Consider the following 26,583-nt stretch of genomic DNA (forward strand, 5'->3'; position numbering starts at 1 on the left):
CATTGTTTCCCCAGTCGGTGTCTACCACTAACCTCTTAAATTCAGTGGCGTATTCAACGACAGAACGCTTTCCCTGACGTAAGGAAAGGAGAGCCGATTCAGCGGTAGCACGGCGATTCGGATCATCAAACATCTGCGCCATTGCGGTCAGAAAGTCCTCCAGGTGATTTAAACGGATGTCTCGGTTCTCTATCATAGGATTAGCCCAAGCCAGTGCTCGTGAGGTTAATAACATAATTATACATAACACTTTGGACCGGTCAGAATGGTAATAATCAGCATGTACATCAAAAAACAGTATACATTGGTTCACAAATCCACGAAACTGACTACGGTCACCATTGAAACGGAATGGGGGTAACCTAGGCATACCGGCAGCTGAGACGGACGTAGTGGGGCCGGCTTCCTGAGCCTCCACTCTGACTTGCAAATCCTGTATAGCCGGACCCAGTACCTGGTGATCATGGCCCAGCTGTGTCTCCACATCTCTAAGTTTAGTCTGCACCACCTCCATCTCCTGCTGCAAGGAGTTAATCATAGAAAAGAGCTGATCTACTCGTGTCTCAGTCATTGCCCCAGCGAAATCCTCTTAGTGGCCTGAGTATAATGTAATACTATTGTATGTTTTGAGGATTTCGATAGCGTTAGGGCAATGACAGCCAGAGACGAGTTTGTGGTACAAGATGTTTATGATATGTAACCACGGTAAATACACAACGGAAATACACAGTATAACAAACACATGAAAATACCTTTCCGAAACGGAGCGAAGGGAATTCCCGGGGCCACGCACCGGACTCCCCCAGGGAGACCACCAGAGCGAACCCCTATACAGGGACTGTCCGGCAATCAACCCCGGAAGGCCTAAATGCGCCGCAGCCGGGACACAAGGGGCAAGCGGTAAAGTCCAGAAGTGTCCGTACGGGATGAAAGTCCAGAATGGTTATGAACCGGAAGAAACCGGGCAGACGTACTGACCAAAGACGGCAGACGGAGTCCGGGCACAGTTTGAAGAAACCGGGTATGGTCCAGAGTCGGTCGGTAGATTTTCAGGAGGATCCAAAGGTAATCAAGTAGCAGCAGCAGCAGCAAAGCAGGAGCACACAGCAAGCAGTATACTCAGGCACTGGACTAGGCTTAGAGGCGGCCTTTTAAGCAGCTGGACAGGAAGTAGGGCAACAGAACATAAAACTCCATGTTAACCGAGGGCAAGCTCTTTCCAAAGAGGACTGGAAAACCCGGAAACCTGACAGCAGTAATAAGTAGCAATACCTGGAAATTTGGTTCACTGTGTATCAGGACACTATGGAGGCATTATACTGTGTATAGGGGACATTAATCTGTGTATAGGGAGATATGAGGTATTTCAATGTGTATAGGGGGCTTTGGGGGCATTATACTGTGTGAGAAATAATGTAGTGCCAATCATTAAGTGTGTGGGCCATACTACTGTTTATAGGAAGCTGTGGAAGTATTATACAGTGTGGAGGGCTTTATACTGTGTGCGGAATACAGCCCAGGCCATCTTACATTGTGCAAAGCATTATACTGTGTATAGGGGAGCTACGTGTTTATTATACTGTGTGAGGTCTACTATAGGGGCCATCATACAATGTCAGGGCAGTATATTGTGTACCAGGAAGCTATGAGGGTATTATACTGTGTACAGTAGAGGGGGCTATGGGGCATTATACTATCTATAGAGGGCTTTGGAATTGGAAGCTGTGGGGGCATCATATAGTGTCATACAATGTGGGACGGCATTATACTGTGTATATGAGGATTTGTGGACATTTTACTGTGTGAGGACTTTTCTGGGAGCCATCTTACTTTGTGTAGGGTGGCTTTTGGGTATTTGGGTACTGTGTATAGGGGTCTTACTAAGGGCAATGTTGCTTTAACTCTAAATATTTTACAAGAAAGTGATTCAATAAATATTTTTTTACTCACTTTTTTACTTACTTTCTGCTGAACGCAATGATGCCCACATGTGGTCAGAAACTTCTGTTTGTGTGCTCTTCACTTATTTGTCACTGCTGTGAAAATCGGCACTGACGAATAAAGCCCTTAATGACAGCTGTAAAGAGGAGTGTTGGCGGTCGTTAAGGGATTAAGCAGTTTGATCTTAGTTAACAATCTTAAATGGACCTCAATTATCATGTATAAATATTAGTAGTGGTCTCCGCATGTGACCCTTAGCACCCACTCAGGATCCAGGGCTCCAGTGACTTCTGTACCCCAATGATTTTGCCTCCCGGTACGCATTCACATGCGGTAAATACGGTATGTTTCTAAGTTTATTTTTAGGCTGTACTCACTGTAGAGTAAATATGAATATATATAAAATGTAAGATCACAGAAACCTACAGTACAATGTGTTCTTTGTGTTTGTCCAAGGGATTAAGTCATTCATTGAATGTCTTGAGGGGACAGTGGAAGGCTAACTGAATACATATTGTTCGGAGCCAATCATACACAAGTAGTGTCAGCATCAAAACACTACATAGTCATTTCATTGCACAACAGATGGTTTATGTTCTTTTTTCCTGCTACTCAGAATAAAAGTGCCCTCTATTTATGTGTTTATTCTTGCAAGTTAAAAGGCTTCTGGCAGCAAGCTGCTCAAGCCTTCCCAATTAATGCAACCATCACATGCAAATCTATCTTCCTATACAATGAACCAAACATTTCACATTCTTCCTGAGATATCATGATGAATTATGCCTCACTATAAAAATATATCTGGTCTGTCCTCTGGCTATTTAAAAGAGTTTGGCTAGAGAGCGGTGTCAGCAAATCCATACCTGTTCAATTCTGATAACTTTTTGCTAATATAGCATAAGCTAGAGAGCTGAAGCATACTTGTACTGCTCTGGAAATACTGTATGTCACTTGTCTGTAAATTACTAAAATGTCACATTGTTACTTAAAGGCTGCTTTACACCTTACAATTCCGCATACAATATCGTATGCGATCGTACCAGCCCCCATCGTATGTGCGGCATGTTCAATTTGTTGACCGTGTCACACAAACGATTAAATCCCGTCACACGTACTTACCTTCCATACGACCTCGATGTGAGCGACAAACATCCACTTCCTGGAGTGGGAGGGACGTTCGGCGTCACAGCGACGTCACGCGGCAGCCGGCCAATAGAAGCGGAGGGGCGGAGATGAGCGGGACATAAACATCCCGCCCACCTCCTTCCTTCTGCATAGCCGGCGGGAGCCGCGGGACGCAGGTAAGATCTGTTCATCGTTCCCGAGGTGTCACACACTGCGATGTGTGCTGCCTCGGGAACATTGAACAACCTGACATTCAATTTTTAGTAATTGAACGACGTGTATGCGATCAACGTTTTAACGTTAAATCACATTCGCACGGAGGTTTCACACGCTACAATGTAACTAACGATGCCGGATGTGCGTCACTTATGATGTGACCCCGTTGACACATCGTTAGATAAATTGTAGCGTGTAAAGCCCGCTTAAGTCTCAGAAATTTTGAGTTCAAATTTCAAGCTAACCCTCTTTACCCTAATTTATTTAGCATCAATATTTTCAGACTTAGCAAAACTTGGACATTTTTGAATATTAGCTTTAACTAATGTAGCTGTTTTTCCATATTTCAATAGAAAAGAAGGCAATGTACAACCTTCCTTCATGGCAAGACCTAGCTCCATTAAGGTAGATGAAACCCCTGGATCAATCATCTCTGCCAATATAACCTTAAAAAGACAACGAGCTTTATACTTCTGGCATTCCTATTAAATTAATTTAAAAAAAACTGCATCCACACGTTCATTGGGTGATTTTTTTTTTTTCTTTTCAATGGTTGTCCAGTTTAGAAAAACCATGTCTATATAGTCTATTAGGGAAGTGTGAATTAGTATAGAGGTTCCTTGGTTTAGAATCTTCACATTGGCCATAGTGTTAAGGCTGCTTTACATGCAGCGACATTGCTAGCGATGTCGCTCGTGAAAGCACCCGCCCCCAACGTTTGTGTGTCACGGTCAAATCGCTGCCCGTGGCGCACAATATCGCTAGGACCCGTCACACATACTTTCCTTCCTAGCGACGTCGCTGTGGCTGGCGCACAGCCTCTTTTCTAAGGGGGCGGTTCGTGCAGCGTCACAGCAACGTCACATGGCAGGCGTCCAATAGAAGCGGAGGGGCGGAGAGCAGCCGCATGAAAGTCAAGTCCACCTCGTTGCTGGAGGACGCAGGTACGATGTTGTTCGTCGTTCCTGGGGTGTCACACGTAGCGATATGTGCTGCCTCAGGAACGACGAACAACCTGCATCCAGCACCAGCAACGATATTTGGGAAATGAACGAAGTGTCAACAATAAACGATTTGGTGAGTATTTTGCATCGTTAGCGGTCGCTCGTACGAGTCAAAGGCAACGACATCGCTAACGAGGCCGGATGTGCGTCACGAATTCCGTGACCCCAATGACATCTCGTTAGCGATGTCGTTGCGTGTAAATCCCCCTTTAGGCCCCCTTCACAAGCCAAAAAAACAGTCATGGCACATTCTGTTTTAACCATCCGTTTGGACATCCATGTGTACATATGTGCTATATGTGTGTCATCCATGCGTACATGCATCCGGTACGTGTACAAAGATAGATAGATGACAGACAGGCACAGACAGATAGACTTTACAGCTATTAATTAAATTAATAAATAATTAAAAGAAAAAATTACATGGGGTCCCCCCTATTTCTTATAACTAGAGTTGAGCAAATACCTAACTATTCGTACTCGTTATACTCGTAACAAGTACTGTCTACTACTCACAAATTCATTCTGAATATCATGTGCAATGCAAATTAATGGGAAATACTTGCAATGTAACAAGTAACCCGAATTCTGCACTATTCCCTACTCGCATGAATGTTCCGGCATTCCGGTTACTTGTTACATTGCAAGTTTTTCCCTATTGACTTGCATTGCACACATTATTCGGAACAAATACATGAGTAGTAGCCAGTACTCATTATGAGCATAGCGAGTTTGATTAGTTAGGTACTCGCAAATATCTACTGATAACCAGCAAATCTAAAGCAGACAGCTGCAGGATTATATTATTAGGCTGGGAAGGTCAATGGTTATTGGTCCCTTCCCAGCCTAAAAATACCAGCCCGCAGCCACCCCAGAATTGGCGCATCACATTGGATGAGCCAATTCTGGCACTTTGTCTTAGAAGTTCCCGATTGCCCTGGTATGGTGGCAATTGGAGTAATTGTTTATGAGGTTCATGTCTCTGTGTAGTGTCAACTGGCATCAAGCCCTGGTGGTAGTAAAGGTAGCCACCCATATTTATAACCCAGTAATCCAAAAAATGTTCACATACATTTTGGCAAACTGCAGTCTAGCCTATGCCTTTGTGTCAGCAGTGGGTTCCTCCTCGCTCTCCTACCATTGCATTTCCTTTGATTCAAATATTGATGGATAGATTGCAATGACACTGATGCACCCTAAGCCTACACGACAGCTTAAATTTCTTTGGAACATCATTGGGGCTGCTTATCCACCATCTGGACTATCCTGCATTGCAACCTTTCATTAATGTTTCTCTGCCGTCCACGTCCTGGGAGATTAGCTACAGTGCCTTTGGTTGTAAATTTCATGACCATGTTGCGCATCATGAACAAAGGAACATAAAGATCTCTGCAGATGACTTGTAACCTTGAGATTGTTGATATTTTTCAACAATTTTGGTTCTCAAGCCTTCAGACAATTCTATCTTCCTCCTCCTCCGTTCTTCATGCTTAGTGTGACACACACGGACACACAATGCAAATATGGAGTCAACTTCTCCCCTTTTTATCTGGTTTCAAGTGGAATTTTCATATTGCCCACGCCTGTTGCTTTCCATAGGTGAGTTTGTATGAGAATCACATGCTTGAAAAAGAAGTTGTTTACCCACAACTTTGGAAAGGTGCCAACAATTTTGTCCTGCCCATTTTCGGAGTTTTGTGTGAAATTATGTCCAATTTGCCTTTTTTCTATGTTTTTTTGTGCTGTTCCAACACACATAAAGGAAATAAACAGATGTGTAACAAAACATGCAATTGCAATAATTTTCCAGGAGAAGTGCTTCATGCTCTACAACAATTTCAAGGGTGCCAACGCTTTAGCCCATGACTGTATACATCCATAATCCTAGACCCTTCACTTCCATTTGGGACATCAGTGGGGTCTCTTTATATACTGACATACATATGGTGGGTTTCCCTCAACTTCAAGTGATTTATACATAGATATACATTTGTATATTTATGCAATTATTATATATATATACAGTTAGATCCAGAAATATTTGGACAGTGACACAATTTTCGCGAGTTGGGCTCTGCATGCCACCACATTGGATTTGAAATGAAACCTCTACAACAGAATTCAAGTGCAGATTGTAACGTTTAATTTGAAGGTTTGAACAAAAATATCTGATAGAAATTGTAGGAATTGTACACATTTCTTTACAAACACTCCACATTTTAGGAGGTCAAAAGTAATTGGACAAATAAACCAAACCCAAACAAAATATTTTTATTTTCAATATTTTGTTGCGAATCCTTTGGAGGCAATCACTGCCTTAAGTCTGGAACCCATGGACATCACCAAACGCTGGGTTTCCTCCTACTTAATGCTTTGCCAGGCCTTTACAGCCGCAGCCTTCAGGTCTTGCTTGTTTGTGGGTCTTTCCGTCTTAAGTCTGGATTTGAGCAAGTGAAATGCATGCTCAATTGGGTTAAGATCTGGTGATTGACTTGGCCATTGCAGAATGTTCCACTTTTTTGCACTCATGAACTCCTGGGTAGCTTTGGCTGTATGCTTGGGGTTTAACTACTTCATTGATTACAGGTTAACGAGGGAGACGCCTTCAGAGTTAATTGCAGCCCTTAGAGTACCTTGTCCAATTACTTTTGGTCCCTTTAAAAAGAGGAGGCTATGCATTACAGAGCTATGATTCCTAAACCCTTTCTCCGATTTGGATGTGAAAACTCTCATATTGCAGCTGGGAGTGTGCACTTTCAGCCCATATTATATATATAATTGTATTTCTGAACATGTTTTTGTAAACAGCTAAAATAACAAAACTTGTGTCACTGTCCAAATATTTCTGGACCTAACTGTGTGTATATATATATATATATATATATATATATATATATATATATATATACACCGTGTATCTATATCTATATTTATATATATATCTATATCTATATATATATACATAATTACATATATTGGGACACTTTCGTCTACAATGTCACATCATCGCGTGTGCTGTGTGGTGGGTCAGTGCATTGGAAAGGCTATGTGGAGTTCCTACCTGCATATAGGAGAATATGTGAGGGCTCAGATATGTATAAAGGAGACCATGTGGTGGTTCATGCTGTTTACAAGGGGCTATGTGGGGCTCATGCTGTATATAGCAGGCTGTGTGGGAGCTTAGAAATGTATATAGGAGGCTATGTGTGGTTCATACTGTATATAAGAGACTATGTGGGGGCTTTGAAATCTTTATAGAAGGCTTTGTGGAGGCTCATACTGTTGATAAGAGGAGCTAGAAAGGACCAAATAACCATTGGACTTCCCTGTCAGATAAAACAAGCCCCCAGCTGTCTGCTTTACCTTGGCTAGTTATTAATAATAGGTAGGACCTCATGCTGTTTTTTTTAATTATTTAAATGAATAATTTAAAAAAACAGTTTTGGGATCCCCTCTATTTTTAATAGTCAGTCAAGGTAAAGCAGACAGGTCAGGGTTGCAGCCAGCAGCTGTCTGCTTTACCTGCACTAGTTATCAAAAATAAGGTGGACCCCAAGTTAGTTATTTTTTTTAAATTTATTCCCTATTCACATTTGATTTCAGGAGAATTGTCTCCATTTTGCTTCCTTTTGAAGCGCCTTAGCCCTTATTATGACCATTTTACAGACATTTTCCATCACCAAAGTTCGGGTCCCTATTAACTTATATGGGTTGCTCATCTGCCAGCCCCTAAACTAGTCCTGGGTCTACTGCTGCCTATGGTTCTGGCTATTTCTCAGTAAAAATCTCCTGGCTTTCTGGCACAGAGTAGTCACCTTCAGTTGTAAACGATGTTGAGGGGATGGAGGCACACCTCTCTCCCACCTTTCAGTCAGGTCCGAAGTCCTGGCCTGGTGAGATGAAAACTTCTCTCAAGGCTGACGTCCATGTGGCTCCAACAGCTTGGCCTTATTTCCACAAGGAGGAACAGAGAATCATCTGTTCCAGACAGCAATGTCAACAGGGGAGAAAAAGATGCATCTGACTCCGCCCCTTCCATAACTGTGCCAAATATCAGGATTCATAGCTCCCTACCTCCTGAGGCAAGCAAGCATTTGCAGCTATCAGAGGGTCTACAGTGTGGTTTCAAGCACAAAGGAAGGGGTCTGTAACCTCAGGATTAAAAAGTGTAAAATATCCAGCAGGAGGGGAAGGGAGATATGTATCACAGAATTTTACACTTAGAAAACAGTTTAAAGGTAGTATATCAAATAGTTACACCCAAGCCTACCTCAATTAGTATGTCTAAAAACAATTTTTAATGAAATAGATTAAAACAATTTAGAATTCCACCTGTGAAATGTGACACACACAAAACATCACAGGACCATGATACAGCCTCAATAGTATTCACCTACGGAACACAGCGGTTGTTCCAATTTTATATCACTCTTATGGGATTCAACAGTTGGAAAGATCTCTAAATGACCCTCCTTCTCACTTTCCTCTACCTGCCAATGGAGATATAACCAAGGTTACACGCACCCTAACGGTAAAAAGGTGCCCCCATTCCTCGGCGGCTTTCCCTCCTATGATATCCCTATGCTCCCTTCTTATCGGGTAGTCTAAGGGGTTATACCATCAAATAGTGAGGGAATATAGAAAATAGTATACACTTATCTGAGATAATTCAGGTCAAAAATTGGTTAGCGTTTGTTTCTCCCTTGAGGTGAAGGTGTCTCGGCTTTCATGGTCCTCAACCCAATACTATAAAATCACAAAGTCTCGACGCGTTTCTCCCCATTACATCCACTGGGGTTCATCAGGAGACGATATTTAATAAGGGGCCCAATCGCCAGAGAGTTTTCAGGGGGCTACTTGTTCTGCAGCACGCACCTCTCCATGCAGATGTATCGCATGGACTGGGTCCATGCGATACATCTGCATGGAGAGGTGCGTGCTGCAGAACAAGTAGCCCCCTGAAAACTCTCTGGCGATTGGGCCCCTTATTAAATATCGTCTCCTGATGAACCCCAGTGGATGTAATGGGGAGAAACGCGTCGAGACTTTGTGATTTTATAGTATTGGGTTGAGGACCATGAAAGCCGAGACACCTTCACCTCAAGGGAGAAACAAACGCTAACCAATTTTTGACCTGAATTATCTCAGATAAGTGTATACTATTTTCTATATTCCCTCACTATTTGATGGTATAACCCCTTAGACTACCCGATAAGAAGGGAGCATAGGGATATCATAGGAGGGAAAGCCGCCGAGGAATGGGGGCACCTTTTTACCGTTAGGGTGCGTGTAACCTTGGTTATATCTCCATTGGCAGGTAGAGGAAAGAGAGAAGGAGGGTCATTTAGAGATCTTTCCAACTGTTGAATCCCATAAGAGTGATATAAAATTGGAACAACCGCCGTGTTCCGTAGGTGAATACTATTGAGGCTGTATCATGGTCCTGGGATGTTTTGTGTGTGTCACATTTCACAGGTGGAATTCTAAATTGTTTTAATCTATTTCATTAAAGATATGTATCACAGAGCTGGTTATCCTCTTTGACGTAAGCCTGCAAGCAAGCTCAGGTACATCCAGTACTGAGAGGGTTAATAGGGGTTACAAGGGCTGTCCAGATTTATGAGCACTCAGAGAAATGTCCAGGTGTGATCATTAGTGATCTGTGTGTGGAGGTAAGAATTTCTTCTGTGTGAAGTCTTCATGTTTCTACTTGTCTGCTGCAGTAACAGTGTACCCTAAATGCCTCATGCCCAGTGCCCTAAATACCTTGAGCACAGTGCCCTAAGGCTATATGCGCATGCTGCATTTTATCTCACATTTTTAGTGCAATTTTGTTGTCTGAACTTTCTCACTTTTGACTTCCCAGCAAAGTCTATGAGAAGTCAGATTTGCTGTGCACACGTTGCAGTTTGTCAGCAGTTTTTTTGACAAAACATTTGTCAACCATTGAAATCAATGAGAGGATGAAAAACTCATGACAAAACGCATGGTTACAAATTGCTTGTGTTTTGCATTTTTACCCTCGGTTTTGTCAACAAAAACGCAGCTCACCAACTTAGTACCAGAATGACAAAATCAATGCTAGAATGATTTTGGCATGTCGGTGTCGGTGTGTCTCTCTCTCTCTCTGTTTCTCTGTCTCTCTGTCTCAACGCACTTCATACTCACAGATCACGCGGCTGTCACTCTACTCCCGCAGACTCTCATTCTTCTTCCTTACCGCTCATGAGTGACAGCTGAGTGACAGCTGTCTGACTGCAACCAATCACAGCTGCCAGTGGGCAGGTTTATATCGTACAGTACAATAAATAAATCAATAATTTAAAAAAAATGGCATGTGGTCACTTTGATACCCAGCCAACATAAAGCCTTACTGCTGAGGGCTGGTATTCTCAGGCTAGGGAGACCCACGTTATTGGGAGCCCCCAAGCCTAAAAATATTAACCTGCAGCCGCCCGGAATTGCTGCATCCATTAGATGCAACAGTCCCGGGACTTTACCCGGCTCATCCCGATTGCCCTGATGCGGTGGCAATCGGGGAAATAAGGAGTTAATGGCAGCATATAGCTGCCACTAAGTACTAGGTTAGTCATGGCAGGTGTCTATGAGACACCCCCCCATCACTAATCTGTAAGTGGAAGTAAATAAACACAAACACCTAAAAAATCCTTTATTTGAAATAAATGACAAAAAAAGCATCCTCTTTCACCAATTTAACCCCCCCCAAACACCCCTCCAGGTCCAACGTAATCCACATGAGGTCCCACGACGCTTTCACGATGGTGGCATGATGCGGTGCCACCATCCCATCACCGCAACTCACAGGTGGCATCACAGACAAAAAACGAACTCCCCTGTAAATAATCCCCTTTTTCACTGTTGTGAGGACGGGTGGCTGCACGAGCCCCAGGTCCAGTCACCACTCGAGCCCCAGACACGATCACGGATCCGAGTGCCCTCGAGCAGCACCTTTGCCGTGGTGCAGGCAGCACCCGTCCGCGACAACACATGAGCACACCAAAGCCAGCTCAAAGAAGCTTCCTGGCTTGCCATTTCTTCAGGCAATGTTGTGACAACAAAAGAAGGGTGGCTTGCATATTGTGCCATCAGAGCCTGAAGCAGTGGAGGACATACCTGAAAAACCAGGAAAGATTTGAGGCTCCACCTGCTCTGTCTTCTGCTGTGGTCTTGGCCTCTTTCTCCAGCTTAGGATAAACAGGGCAAGCTAACTCCCTGCAAAGAGAAGATGTGACAGCATCACCACCGCCAGCAGTGTCACCTAGCATCTCTACACCATCTCATGGAAGCATTCAGCTGTCCATCCACCAAATCTGTAGAGAACAGGAAGTACCATCCTAACCAACCAAGAGCCCTGGATTTGAATGACAGCATTTCAAAATTCCTAGCCTTTGAAATCCTGCCATTCTGGCTGGTGAAAAAAATGTCACATCCCACAGTATATTGTTCCCAGCCACCACTACTTCTCCAAGAGGGCCACCCCAACCCTGCACACACATGTTGCAGACTACTGTAGATTAACTGTGCACTAAGCAACGCCAATAGTGACAAGGTCCACATATCCACTGATATGTGGACTGTACCGCCCTGAGAGGGGCCTGGCCGCTCTCCGCTGCTCGGGCCGATCCATTCAAGGTCCGGACTCGGGTTGTCAGTGGCACGAGTGCCTCTGGACCGGGGGGCCACGTCGCTCTGTTAAGGGGAGACAGTGGGGTGGTGGTGGTGTGGGACAAGGTCCACAGCCGGGGGCCGCGTTGTCGTCGGACGGGTCGTGACGCCACCCACGGGTCGTGGTGACTGGATGTACCACCGCTGCGGCTGGAGTGGAGGGTATTCCCGGGATCGGTGTTGTGACCGCAGCCTAGATGTTAGCCCCTCCGTGGGTAGGGGCGGTGTGTCCCGGGGCCCGATTGGGACGGAGAACTGGCGACGGTGTTGTTGTCGGGGTGCAGGGTGCCGTGCTGCGGTGCAGTGTCATGCACGGATGGCACTGGTGTACTCACGATTAATTCACACTCAGAGTCACTGGTAAACCAAAGTTCGGGTCTGGTCGGGTCCCGCAGCTTGTGTCCCTTGTGAGGCTGATGGTGGCTTCTTTCCCTTGCTCCTCTTGTTTGACTGTTGGCTCCCCTGCCTGGACAGTGGTAGCCCGCTCCCCAGCGTTTTAGCTGCCGGAGGAGCCCTCGGTTGTCCGCAGGCCCTGGCCCGTCGGATGTATGGCCCTTGGCGGTGGCTCTCACCCGGTATCGGTGGGCTTTTGCCTTCTTTCGGGACTTTGGTTGAGGATGAACCTGTGAGGTCCAGACTGCAATCAGTTAATTTGTCTATACTCAGTGGCTTCTAAGCTAGGACGGGGTCTGAGTACCCGGTTTCTGGTGCTCCGGTAAACGGTTGACTCACCGGTTCAGGGCCGGCGGGCTCCAACCCTGGCCCGGTCCCTACGGTTCCGCCGGTTCCTGTACCGGTACTCCTGCAGGCGGTCACCACCGTCTGCCTACCTGATGTTACGGGGATCCCAGGCTCCAACCCGGGTCCCTGACAGCTCTGCTCCTCCACACCTCCTGTCACTGTCACTGTACAACTTGACCGTACAACTCTACTTGTATTTCCTGCCTCAGGGCAGTAGTCTCCTCAGTGGGTGTGCCTTTCGACCTGACTCCGCCCACCTGGTGTGCCCTACTGGCCCTGAGGAAGGCATCAGGTCTCCCTTTCGGGTGACTGATGTGTCCTCACAAGGGATGGGGGTGTGTGTGTAATGTGGTAGGTGTTGTTACCTGTGACCCCTGCGGACCAGGGCATCACAGGACCAGCAAGCATGGGCAGGAACATTATATCGCCCTCACTACACACTGGGTAAATGTAGTGGTGGCTGGGCCTGAGATGTAAGGCATTCTAGGGCATGTCCGACCATCACCAATTACTGATGGACAGTTTTCTGTCCATGTTGCCTTCTCTTCCTAGTCCTCTTCCTCCACTGCCTCTTCCTCCATTCATCACTACACCTACACCATCCACTTCAGCACAGCCAGTGGGAAACGACAGCAGATTGTTTTGAAACTCATTGGTATGAGGAACAAATCCCACACAGTGCAGAAGCTGTGGATGGGGATCAAACAACAGACATATGTGTGGTTGGTGCCTTTGAACCTCAAGGCAGGACTGGTGGTGTGCAATAATGTGTGAAATCTCATAGCAGTTGTGGGCCAAGGCAGTTTGACGCACATCCCTTGCCTGGTGCACTTGCTGAATTTGGTGGTTCCTTAGGCTATGTGCCCATGGGACTATACCCGTGGAAGACCTGCGGATTTATCTAGATTTCCTAGATAAATCCGCATGTTTTAGCAAGTACAGACACTCCCCCTGTTATCCTATGGGACATTGGGAGTGTCTGTGTCCATGCTGTGGTATGTGCAGCTTCGGAATTTGCTGCGGATGTCCCGCAGCCGCACATAACTGCATGTCAATTATTCCTGCGGAAATACCTGCGGAAATCCCAGCTCTCCACTATGGAAATAGAGGTCGGGACTTCTGCAGGTAAGTCGCATGAATGTACGCAGGTTTTCCGCAGATATTTCCCTGGAATCTTGCAGCTTATGTATAGCTGCGGATGCCGGGGAGCTTCTGCGGGAAACCTGCCGACGTCCCTGCTAGATATATCCACAGGTGCGAGCTCCCGTGGCACATAGCCTTAGAAATTAAACACATACTGTATGTCAGAGGAGCTGCTGCTGAAAGTGCAGGCCATTTGTGCATGCTTTCAGCAGTCTCAACCTGCTGCTGCTTGCTGACTGCACTGCAGCACCACTTCTGCCTTCTCGCTCAGCAGCATGTAGAAGATGTACCAACAAGGTGAAACTCCACCTTGCATACTGTATGTTTGAAAAATTTTGAGCAGCAGCAGATAACAATCGAGTTTTAGCTTCAGCAAGCATGCGTGAGTCGATCTGCAAAACAACACCACTTCACCTCCTAACGCCTGGCCTCCATGCACGACTTGTTTGCTGTGTTGCGTAGCTTCAAATACTCTCTCAACTAGGACCAACACTGATGATGCCATCATCACCGTTACTATCCCACTTCTGTGCCTTCTTGAAAAAAACACTTCAGAAGATGATGGGTATGGTGGTGGCACTGTTACGTCCCCACCGGAGTCCGCTCCATCGACTTCTGCTTCGATCACCAGGCGATGCCGCGTTCCTGTCGTGGATAGTGCTGGTGGTGGGAGAGAAGTCGATGCCAGCGGTGCTAGTGGGCGCAGGCTCTGCTCATCCACTGGGCTGGGTTTCCATGGGATCTGCAGTACCACTGGTTGACTGTAGATGGCGTGTGTCTTCCAGCTGAAGTTACCATCATTCAGCTACAACAAATTGGAAGACACCACATCATTCTTATTCCCCCTCCTGTCTTCTGGCCACTGCCAGAGATAGTTCTGTATCCCTTATTCCTGTTCTGTTTGTTTAGTAATTCCTGTGCGCTGACCTCTGCTTGTTTTCTGACTACTCTCCTGCCTGTCGTTTCTGTACCTTTCTCCCGGATTTGACCTCTGCTTTGTTTCCTCATTACACCCTTGCCTGCCGATTCTGTTCCTGTATTGCATCTCCTGGTTTTTGACCCTGCCTGACTACCATGGACTACTCAGAATTCTCGGGGTCCTGCTTGGTGAGTGGCTTTCCTCTAGCCTTCCTTTACAGCCAGTCTGAGTCTGTGGCTCCAGGCCGGCGTTACAGGCACAGGAGAAAGACGAGGAGGAACTGGGATCATTCACACCATTATCAGACCAGTTTTCCAAACATGGTTCAGAGAGTGAGTTCCTGTACCAAATGTGGCCAAGTACACAAGGGGATAGTTTTAGAGGCTGTTAGAAACTCCAGTCACCCTCCATGGACCGAATCCCAGCTCCGCATAAGAAAGCAGCAGCCTATCTGGAAGACATTGTGATCTTCAGCCAGGATGGGGGAAGCTATCTGGGCAGGGTCCAGGAGATGTTTTATGTTTTAAAGAAGGTGAGGTTTTCCGTCATCCCAAATAAATGTGCTGTTGGGATGGAAGAAGCTAGATACTTAGGCTATGTTGTCGGCAGGAGCAAGATCAAGCTGCAAGTGAATAAGGTGCATGCCAGCCAGAACTGGCTTGAACGGTTTTCAAAGAAATAAGAACATTCTTGGGCATTTTGGGCTACTAATGCCACTTCCTTCTGAACTTCACCATGGCAACTGCACCCCTGACGAACCTCCTTAAGGGAACAAAGTCAGCCATTGGCAAGTGCTCTTCATAAAGGAGACAGTCTTCCAAGAACTGAAGCTTACCACGGGGAAACAGCCTCTGCTGGTGGCACCAAACTTCAATAAGGAATTGCTGGTCCAGGCAGAAGCTTCAGAGGTCGGGTTAGGTGTCATCTTGTTCCAAGAAGTAAACAGCAAAGAACACCCAATATTGTACCTGACTAGGGAACTATCTTTCTGTGAAAAGAATTACTCAATCATGGTGAAGGAATATTTAGCCATCAATGGGCTTTGGACACTTTAAGATACTATCTATTAGGTAATAAATTTAGGTAAGTGTCAGATCATGCCCTACTGAGATGGATGAGGGACAAGAAAAGGAATAATGCTCGTGTGACTAGGTGGTTCCTAGCACTTTAGGACTTTAACTTTCATGTATAGCATAGTCCCGGAAAACTACATGGCAATGCGGATGCACTGTCAAGGGTCCATTTTTGATGGTTGAAGGTGGCAGGTGTTTGATGGTAGAAGGTGGGCAGATGGTGGGTATGTAAAATGGCTGCTCTATATGTCATGAAGGTGAGATAAGTATCACTGAAGTGGTTATCCTCTGTGATGTAAGCCTAGAGGCAAGCTCCAGTTTATAGTAATGAAAAGGTTAATAGGGTTGACAAGGGTCAGGTTTACAAGCAATCATACAGGTGGATGGGACTGGCTGCTCACATAACCCTGCCTTGGGGCGTGACATGGTAGACTTAAGAAAATCCAAGTGTGATCATTAGTGGTCTATGTGGTTAGCTAAGAAGTCCTCCTCTGTGAAGACTCCATGCTTGGACTTATGTGCTGAACTAACACTGTAGTGCCTTTGCTAGGACTGTGTATGTGTGGCACCCTGGACTAGCCAGGTCGTTACAGGTACTACAACACGACACCCCCACCCCGAGATAGGCACATCATCCAGACACAAAATCCTTGTTGCCTCCCTCCAGGGGCTGATGTCCACACCAGGTGGGGTGGAGCCAGGCGGTTGGCTGGGACCACTGCGTGGCTGGAACAGGAGCTGGGCCGGTTCTGCTTGAAGGTGAGGGCGCAGAGCTTGCAGCAGCTACTGGATTGGAAGGCGGAGGTGCGCAGAATGGTCGCCGTGGTGTGGGCCTGTGAGCAGGGGGCCGCGGTGGCCATGCCGCGTCATGATCAGGCCACCCAAGTTCCTGAACCAGCCTTGATTGAGTGGGAGCCGGGGGCCGGTACCGCAGCAGGAGGTCCCGAGAGAGCGCAGCTGATGGAAGAGGAGGTCCCGAGCACGCTGCCCCGCCACCATTCCCAACGTCGATCAGCGGTTCTGGACTGCACTGCCTATGGAAGGAGAACCCGATGTACTGTCCGGTCCCAGATTGGGCCGACCCCCCGTGGTGGTAGCCGCCCCAAAGTCAGCGGTTCCCCCGTTGCACCGTTGTCCCCGTTGGGACCACCAGTACCGTTAACCTGTTAAGTGAATGACTGTGAATCAACCGAGTAAATCATCTGATTATCCGTCCGAAGAGAACTGTCCCCATTGGGACTGGAGTTGTTGTCCCTTGATTAACCGATGATTACCCCCCACTGTGCATAAGAAACTGCTTACGGACATGCCTGAGAACTTGCAGGGCACCCACAAACTGGTGGAAATGTAAATATGTTGGGCATGTTTCCGTTGCCGCCTCCAGAGAGGCTGATTTGGAGGATGGGCCTGGACGAAAGAGATGGCCCAGGCCCGCCACTACCACAAGCGGTGGCGATCCTCCGGGGGGATCAGGGGTCCCCCATGGATGTGGGGTCCCCTGAAGTGACAGTCGGGTGCGAGACACCGTACCCGTTCCCGCTCAGGCAGCCTGGATCTGGACTGGGGTCAAGAGTGCTGCCCATTTTCTTAGGGGCAGCATCAGGGCCAGGTTGTTTGGGAGGGAGAGCGGAAGCCGACCGTTATTAATAAAAATGTGTTTGTAACGTTAAAGTACCCTGCCTCCCGTTAAGGGAAGATTTATAAATATGCTTTTGTTGAATGTTTTCACATGTTTTCTACCTTTTGAAGTTGAAAAATAAAATCGGTGATGGATGGGCAGCCCGCGGACGGTCTGCATTTAACCAAGGGGGAATGTGGCGCCCTGGACTAGCCAGGTCGTTACAGGTACTACAACACGACACCCCCACCCCGAGATAGGCACATCAGCCAGACACAAAATCCTTGTTGCCTCCCTCCAGGGGCTGATGTCCACACCAGGTGGGGTGGAGCCAGGCGGTTGGCCCCACCCACTGAGGAGTTCACAGTCCTGGAGGCGGGAAAAGGAAGTTAGTTAAGTTAGGGAAGTGGAAGAGTGAGGAGTAAAGCAATGGTAGAGGAGCGAACTGACCGTGTCCGGGTGTGTGGCCCGGGCACCAAGAGCAAGGTTGGCAGACGGTGGTGGCCGTCTGCAGGAGAGGCAGATCAACGTGGAACCGTAGGACCGGGGATGGGCGGTGGCCTGCCGGTACCGAACCGGGGGGCGAAGTGAAGCCAGCACAAACCGGCAGGGCCTGCGGACCCCGACCAGGCTTGGAGTCGCCGTTAAATAGGTCAAATCCATCAGTGAACAGAACCCCAGGGGTTTCCTAACAGCCAAGACCCGATTGAAGGCAACCGTCCAACCAGCAAAAAGGAAATTCAGCTACCGCCACAGCTAGAGTTCCAAGGGCCAGCGCCTGCGGGCAAAAGGGCTCCTCCGGCACATATACACGCTGGGGAGTGGGTTACCGGTGGGAAGCCATCGGGACCGAACATACACAAAGGTGCAGGGAAAGGCAGCCACCACCAACCGTCTGGGAGAAACCACAGGAGCCGGCTGTGGGACCCGTCCATCCAGCCGTTTGGTTTACCAGAGACTTTGCATCCATTTGTGGCTGAGTGAGTACTACTGTGCCATCTGGCACCACGCTGTGCAGTCCAAGCGACCGTGCACCTTGCCAACCCTGCCTCCCCGTCACCTCACCGGGCCCCGGGACCACCAACCCCCCTACCCATGGAGGGGAGAGAAACATCCCAGCTGCTCCCTGCCATCGCTCCCGGGATCCCCGTCAATAGCAGCGGTGGTGCCCAACCTCACCACAACCCGTGGGTGGCGTCACGGACCAAATCCCCAAACCGAACTACCCCCTTTCACTCACGGGCGAGGAGCGCTGCTCAAGTCCCCGGATCCGGCCCACCGCTCGAGCCACCAAGCAGCAGCAGCGCCGGACCCGAGCGTGGTGAGCGCGGCACCCGGCCGCCCGCGACATATGCTTTTCCCTACAAAGAAAGGCCGTTTATTTTGCTTGTGTGTGGCTTACTTTATGAAGCTTAATAAAGCAGCCTGGATGTTTTGTTTAAAGTCGCCTCCCATGCATACCTCAAATGTCGGCAAATGAGCCGTATCCTTACATCACCAAAAACAAGCAGGTGGGCAGGCATTTGATGGACGGCCCCACCACCAGCCTCCTCTAGAATGATATTTAGCTGTTCCTCTAGCCATTCATTTTAACTGAAGCAAGGTAATCAACTAAGCAGTATCCATGTAGAGATGCTGTGGCAATAAGCCATAACTACAATAAATAAAAAGAGGGAATGAGCATAGCCATCCTTCTGATAAGCCCGCAACTACCTTAATTAGAGCATCACTGACCTCCTTAGCACCAGAAGCTGTGACAGGAAAAAAAATACCAGAACATGTGCAAAGAGCCATCACACAACTGACCAAATCAGCTAAAAAAAGGACGCATGGTCGGGTTTTCATGGGTACCCAATGGCAGGAAAGAAGGCCCCCCTCACTAAAATGACTCATCATCAATTTTTCCTTTTAAACCTCAATCAAAACCACCTTTACCATATATTGGAACCCCACGCCTTTACTCTTCTGCCTAACAAAACTTTATAACCCCATAGTGACCCTTCCCCTACAAACCCAGTCATGCCTTTGCCTACACTAAGCTGCACCCATTATGGCTCTCTCTAGATGAATGGCACAAATTATAATAATGAGCTCTTACTGTATATATAAATGTATTTCTAGTACTACTAGATCATGGGACATTTGACTCTTCTCTAATACATCTGTGTAGTTCACAGCATATTATTCCACATTACCATCTTCATAATCATTGCATTATTATCCTGATTTCTAATGATCACACATTATAAGTTGAACTAATCCGAATAAAAAACGTGAAAAGAAAAAAAAACTTTGATGTCATTTTGAATATTCATAGCATCATAAAGATTCATGGTCCTTAGCAATTAACATATTATGGAAGAAGAATGAACGCATAAGCAAAGGATGCAGTTACAGAGCAATAGGAAGACATAATCAATACTGTCAGCATGTTTCCTAGAGCTAGCCAAAAAGGATATATTTTGTAATTATATTTGACTCTGTTAATGAATGCATAGCAAGCAGAATGTGTGCCAAATTCTGATAAAAAAAAGAATATAAATGTGTGATAGCTGAAAAAGCACAGTTCATTGTAAGCCTCTGAAATTATACTGCTCTGAGAATAGCTATTGCATATCAATGAACATGTGAAGGAAGTTGGTTTCAAGCACGCAAAGCACTTGGGAAAAGAGGCCTTTTGATATGAAAATTGCAACTACTAGACATCAGATGATGATGAACTGGCAGAAATTCCTTGAAACCACTGTTTTAGTTTTATACATGGGTATTTTTGAATATCTGTTGCCCAAAAAACTCTACACCATGATGTTTGAACCTTCTCTTGAGCACAATTGGGTTAGCGCACTTGGGTTAGTGAATTGTACATAATGTATATTTTGTTCATTTGTGTATGTGATGTTAAAATAAAACAGTTTTAAAAAAAGCTTTGTTAAATTCCAAGTACTATGATCTGTGTGCAGTGGAAATGTATTGACAATATCAGTTTATTTTCTAAAACTTAGGTTAGGAGACCATTTATTTGAAAAGGTAAATTAAAATTTTAAGAGGGTTTTCAACCGCTTAAAGGGAACCTGTCAAGTTCAATATGCACCTTATGAACCATGAGCAGTTCTGGGTGCATATTGCTAATCCCTGCCTAAAGCGGGCTTTACACGCTACGATATATCTAACGAGATGTCGGCAGGGTCACGTCGTGACGCACATCCGGCATCGTTAGTGATATCGTAGCATATGACAGCTATGAACGAGCAGAAATACTCACCTTCTCGTTCATCGTTGACACGTTGCTCATTTTCTAAAAATCGAACGTGCGGTTGTTCAATGTTCCCGAAGCAGCACACATCGCTCCGTGTGACACCCCGGGAACGATGAACATAGCTTACCTGTGTCCCGCCGGCAATGGGGAAGGAAGGAGGTGGGAAGGATGTTTACGTCCCGCTCATCTCCGCCCCTCCACTTCTATTGTCCGGCCGCTGTGTGACGTTGCTGTGACGCCGATCGTCCCTCCCCCTTCAGGAAGTGGATGTTCGCCGTCCACAGCGAGGTCGTTTGGAAGCTAAGTATGTGTGACGGGGGTTACAGCATTGTGCGACACGGGCAATTTGTTGCAAACGATGGGGGCGGGTACGATCGCAAATGCGATCGCACGATTAATTGTAACATGTAAAGCAGGTTTTACTGTCCCTGTATCTAGTAGCATAGATAAAAGGATCTTTAGAAAAAGTAATCCTAAAGATCTTAGATCGTATGTTAATGAGCGAGGTCACTAGTCCCCTGGGCGTTAGTTCCCTGGCCAGTTGGCCCCATTAGCATGTTAACACGTCCTTGTGGGCATGCTAACATGCTAATGAATGCGCAGCGTCACAGGATGATCTCACTCACCTCTCCACCGCCATCTCGTCCGACAGGGGATTTCAGCTCAGTGCGCATGACCTGGAGTTTGGGTCATGGGCACTATGAAGCCGGGTGTACGTGTCCTGGCTACAAACTGAAGTAGTGCGCATGACCCAAAATCCCCCGTCGGATGCGATGGTGGTGGAGAGGTGAGTGAGATCATCCTGTGATGCTGTGCATTCATTAGCATGTTAACACGCCCACAGGGACGTACTAACATGCTAATGGAGCCGACTGGCAAGGGAAACTAATGCCCAGAGGACTAGTCCCCTCGCTCATTAGCATACAGTAAAAGATCTTTAGAAATACTTTTTCTAAAGATCGCTTTATCTATGTTAGTGTATACAGTGATGGTTAGGCGGGGATAGCAATATGTGTCTCGGGCGGGGAGGACGCCGCCGCTGCTGCGCTCGCTAACGCTCGGGTCCGGCGCTGCCGCGGCTGCTACTCGGTGGCTCGAGCGGTGGGCCGGATCCGGGGACTCGAGTGGCGCTCCTCGCCCGTGAGTGAAAAGGGTGTTTGGTTTGGGGAATTTAGTCCGTGACGCCACCCACGGGTCGTGGTGAAGATAGGCACCACCACTGCTGGTGATGGGGATCCCAGGAGCGATGGTAGGGAGCAGCTGGGATGTTGTTTTCCCCCTCCGTGGGTAGGGGTCGGTGGTCCCGGGGCCCGGTGATGTGACGGGGAGGCTGGGTTGGTGACGTGCAGGGTTGCAGGGACAGCGTGGCGCGGTGCCGGATGGCACGGGTGTACTCACTCAGTAAGAGATGCACAAAGTCCTCAGTAAACCAAATGGCTGGATGGATGGGTCCCGCAGCCGGCTGCAGTGTCTCTCCCCAGAGAGGTGATGGCGGCTGTCTTTCCCTGCACCTTGATGTACTTAGTTGACTACTATGGATCCCCAACGGTAGTCCGCCCCCTGGTGGATGGATGCCGGAGGAGCCCGTTTGCCCGCAGGTGCTGGCCCTTGGGTCTCTAGCCTTAGGCGGTAGCTGTATAACCTCACGGTGTGGGCGGTTGCCTTCTATCAGGTCTTTGGTTGTTAGGAAACCCCTGGGGTTCCGGTCACACTCGGATTTGACTATTGTCGGCGGCTCCAAGCCTGGTCGGGGTCCGATGGCCCTGCCTGTGTGTGCTGGCTTCACTTGGCTCCCCGGTCGGTACCGGCGGGCTAACGCCCGACCCCGGTCCTACGGTTCCTCGTTGCTTCACCACTCCTGCAGACGGCCACCACCGTCTGCCAACCTTGCTGTCAGTGCCTGGGCCACAAACCCAGACACCCAAGTGTTTACTCCTCTCACTTCCACTTCCTGGACTAAACTGTCACTTTTCCCGCCTCCAGGCCTGTGAACTCCTCGGTGGGTGGGGACAACCGCTTGGCTCCGCCCCACCTGGTGTGGACATCAGACACTGGCTGGAGGCAACAAGGGTTTTGTTTGGCTGGTGTCACTGTCTAATGGGGGCGGGGGTGTTTGTGTGTTATCTGTGACGACCTGGCTAGTCCAGGGCGCCACATATGCACTCAGAACTGCTCGTGGTTCTGGATGCATATTGGACCTGACAGGTTCCCTTTAACTTCAATAAGCCAAATTTCCCAGGTAGATGACTATGCTTTCTGACGTACAGTAGCTATTGTCAGATTACAATTCACATTCAAACAAGAAAGCCTAAATTTACATTTGGGTAATTATAGTGCAAGATGTACAGTATTTCTATAGGTTACAAGTATAAAAAACTATTCAACACCACATGACTTATACCTTATGTTAAAAGGCAATAAATCACAAAAAAGGTATTTAAAAATATAGATCTGATACGTTAGCTATCATGTGCCGCCCCAGCAGTGGCTCGAACCGCTCAGATTCGGGGGTAGTATCCGCTCGTAGCTTGCGGGTCTCCGGACCTGGGGGCTTAGGGGCCACACTCACATGTAAAGGGGGTATTTACAGGGGATATGGAATACTTTGTGATGCCACCCGTGGTGTGCGGTAATTGGGAGTACCGCCACTGCCATTGGGAGTAGCCAGGGTGGTGGAGTGGGACAGCTAGGTGACGTTACCCTCCATGGGTAAGGGTAGGCCCCGGGACCCTGGATGGTGATACGGGGATGCAGTGCAGGGGTCAGTCGGTTACTCACTCAGCAATAAAGCAGACACTGACAACAGAGTAAACCAAGTCTCTGAATGTCGCTGCCTCTCAAGGGGAGCTCGTCCGGGTCCCGTCCCCTGCAGTGCTGCTGGTGGTCTGTAACCTGCCTCCTGGCACTGCTCTCAGGGCTCACGCTTGGAATTTCAGTGGGCTGCTTGCTAGGAAAGCCCTACTACCCTTGTTGCGCTAGTGCCCCGATTCTGGAGCTAGTGGGAACAGTCCATAAAGGCCCCGTTCTCCTCAGGTTAATTGCTGGGTTGCCTGTAGCTTCTCCCTGATATAGGGTCTGTGTACCCCGTCGTGCCTTCGGTCCTGGACCAGTGATAGGACCAGGCTGCTGACTGTCCTCCTTGACAGGTCCCAGGCACCTAGCCTCAATACCCTGCGACTGGGGGTCCGACTCCTCTAAGTCCAGACCACCGTCTGCGACCTAGTTTTCCTCTCCCCTGGGAGCTCCAACTCCCAGCTTCCTCAGAGCTCCTCACAGCTCGAGGGTCACTACTCAACTGACTGACCTTGACACCTCCCACCTCCCTGTCTGACCCCTAGGTGGGCGGCACTATTCCTCCTTGAGCAGCCCACTGGTGTACATGAAAGGTGTGGTGCAAAGTGTATCTAGGATTTGTGAATGCTGATGGAGGCAACACTGCAGAATAGAGACCCAGAACCATGAGGGGTTGAATACTGCACGGTTAAGATAGTTTGTGCAGTACCCTGTGACGACCTGAATAGTCCAGGGGTGTCACATTCCCTCTTGGTTAAACGTAGCTCGTCCTCGAGCTACAGGACATCCAGAGGTTTATTTTTTTTTAACTGAAAAGGAAAAAGGAATAACATTTTTATTTTTCATCCCACATAAGGGAGGCACATTTACTTAAACGTTTCACTAACTCTTAGGGGTACTTTGCACGTTGCGACATCGCTACTGCGATATCGTCGGGGTCAAATAAAAAATGACGCACATCTGGCGCCAGTAACGACGTCGCAACGTGCAAAACCTAGATGCGCCGATAAACGATCGCAAAAGCGCCGGAAATCGGTGATCTGTGTAGCGTCGGACATTTTCATAATGTCGCACCAATAGGAGATACGATGTTGTTCCTCGTTCCTGCGGCAGCACACATCGCTGTGTGTGAAGCCGCAGGAGCGAGGAACATCTCCTTACTTGCCTCCACCGCCAATGCGGAAGGAAGGAGGTGGTGTTTACATCCCGCTCATCTCTGCCCCTCCGCTTCTATGGGCCGCCTGCCGTGTGACGTCGCTGTGATGCCACACGACCCGCCCCCTTAGGAAGGAGGCGGGTCGTCGGCTAGAACTACGTCGCAGGGCAGGTAAGTGCGTTTGAAGCTGCCGTAGCGATAATGTTCGCTACGGCAGCTATCACAAGATATCGCATGTGCGACGGGGCGGGTACTATCGCGCTCGGCATCGCTAGCATCGGCTAGCGATGTCGCAGCGTGCAAAGTACCCCTTAGAGTTCATCTTTTATAAAAAAAACAAGGGAACACTACTGGTTGTGTTGGTAGCGGGGGCTCAACCTGCTCCGTTGCAGCCCCTTCCTGCGACAGTCCAGTTCCAACGTCCCGGATCCTATTAACCTGCCACCCAAACAAACCTGACCCTCTGCATTCCTACTTGGGGTCCATGACAGAGTTAAAGTCCCAGATTTAAAAGGACGACTCTGGTAGACACAGGAGGTGCAACTTATTTACACTGAGCACAAGTCCATGCTGGCCACAACCAGTCCCGCAGCCATGGTCCATTTTTACTACTAATATACCTATGGAAAGAACGAAGTCCATGCACCTGGTGCAAACATCACATAAACTTTTCTTAATCAGATGAGGTACTCTGTTGAGTAAACCCGGTAATCATCATTTTGCATATAAACACCACATATCATTACTCAAGAAAAATAAACTATGAAAAACAAGAAAAGAAAACACAGATTTCTATCATTCTCAATTTTAGATAGTCGGGTCCCGTGACCACGATTCCTTGTGACCACGCACCACAGATGCCGGCAGGATCTTCTCATCAATCATCACATGTTTGGTTACATCTAGGGCATACCAGCCCTGCTCTCCATAATGCCGGGTGTATGAGACCATGTCTCCTGGCTCCAGATTCCGCCCAGGATGCCCCCTGGGGAGGTGCTGTGCCACATCTTGCCAGGACACAAACACCCCAGCCGTGAGGCCCGCTTTTCGGATGAACCCCCATCCTTGGTTGGGGTCAAAGCGCTCCACAAGACCACGGTACCGCGGTACCGCAGCCCTCTGACTCGGAAGGTGCTCTTTTTCTCTTTGAGTATGGGCAGCAATCTCCCTTCGTCGCTGATCTCTTGTTGTCACTTCCAGGTGTATTTTCTGTAATTGCCTTTCTCTTTTCCAGTAAGGGGCGTCAGCGTCCGGCCTTGACTGCCTCACTGGTAGCTTTAGGACATGGACTCCTGCGGCCCCAGCAGCCGCTGGGATGCCACTCGGCGGCGGAGCTGGCAGCTCCTCAGGTTCCGCCTCTGCCATAATGGGAAAAGGGACCGACTGCTCCACAGCCGGGGGGTGCAGAGTCCGGGTGTTCCGTATCAAGGTACGGGCCCGGTGATGCGGCCGTGTCTGGTCGGCCTGGTGTTGGGGTAGCCGCTTTCGTGGTCTGGTCGGGTAGTTGGGTTGGAAGCTCTGCAGCTTGCTCTTGGCAAATAGGGGCTGAAGATTCTGCAGCCAGTGTTGGAATAGGCAGCTCGGCGTCCGCCGAAGATGAGGGTGACGGTGGCGGAGTTCTAGCAGCGGGCGGGGGCAGACCGGATCCCACGGCCGCATAGGCCGGATCAATCGGATCAACTGGGACTGGGTAACTGCTTACCCGCTCTTCGCGTGGGACTTCTATCTCACAGGCTCGCACCGCCATTGCCAGGCTCCTCCTCTCTTCCCTCCAATGGTCCAGGATAAAGAGGAACTGCGTCCGCATCCTCTTGCAGAGCTGCTCAGTTTCTTGCTCGATCCAGGTCGGGGTCCCAGGAGCAGCTCGCTCCGGTCACCAGTCTCGTGCAAATGGCGGGAACGGGACTTTTGA

The sequence above is a fragment of the Anomaloglossus baeobatrachus genome, chromosome 1 (genome assembly GCF_048569485.1).
Source record: "Anomaloglossus baeobatrachus isolate aAnoBae1 chromosome 1, aAnoBae1.hap1, whole genome shotgun sequence".
Taxonomy (NCBI): domain Eukaryota; kingdom Metazoa; phylum Chordata; class Amphibia; order Anura; family Aromobatidae; genus Anomaloglossus; species Anomaloglossus baeobatrachus.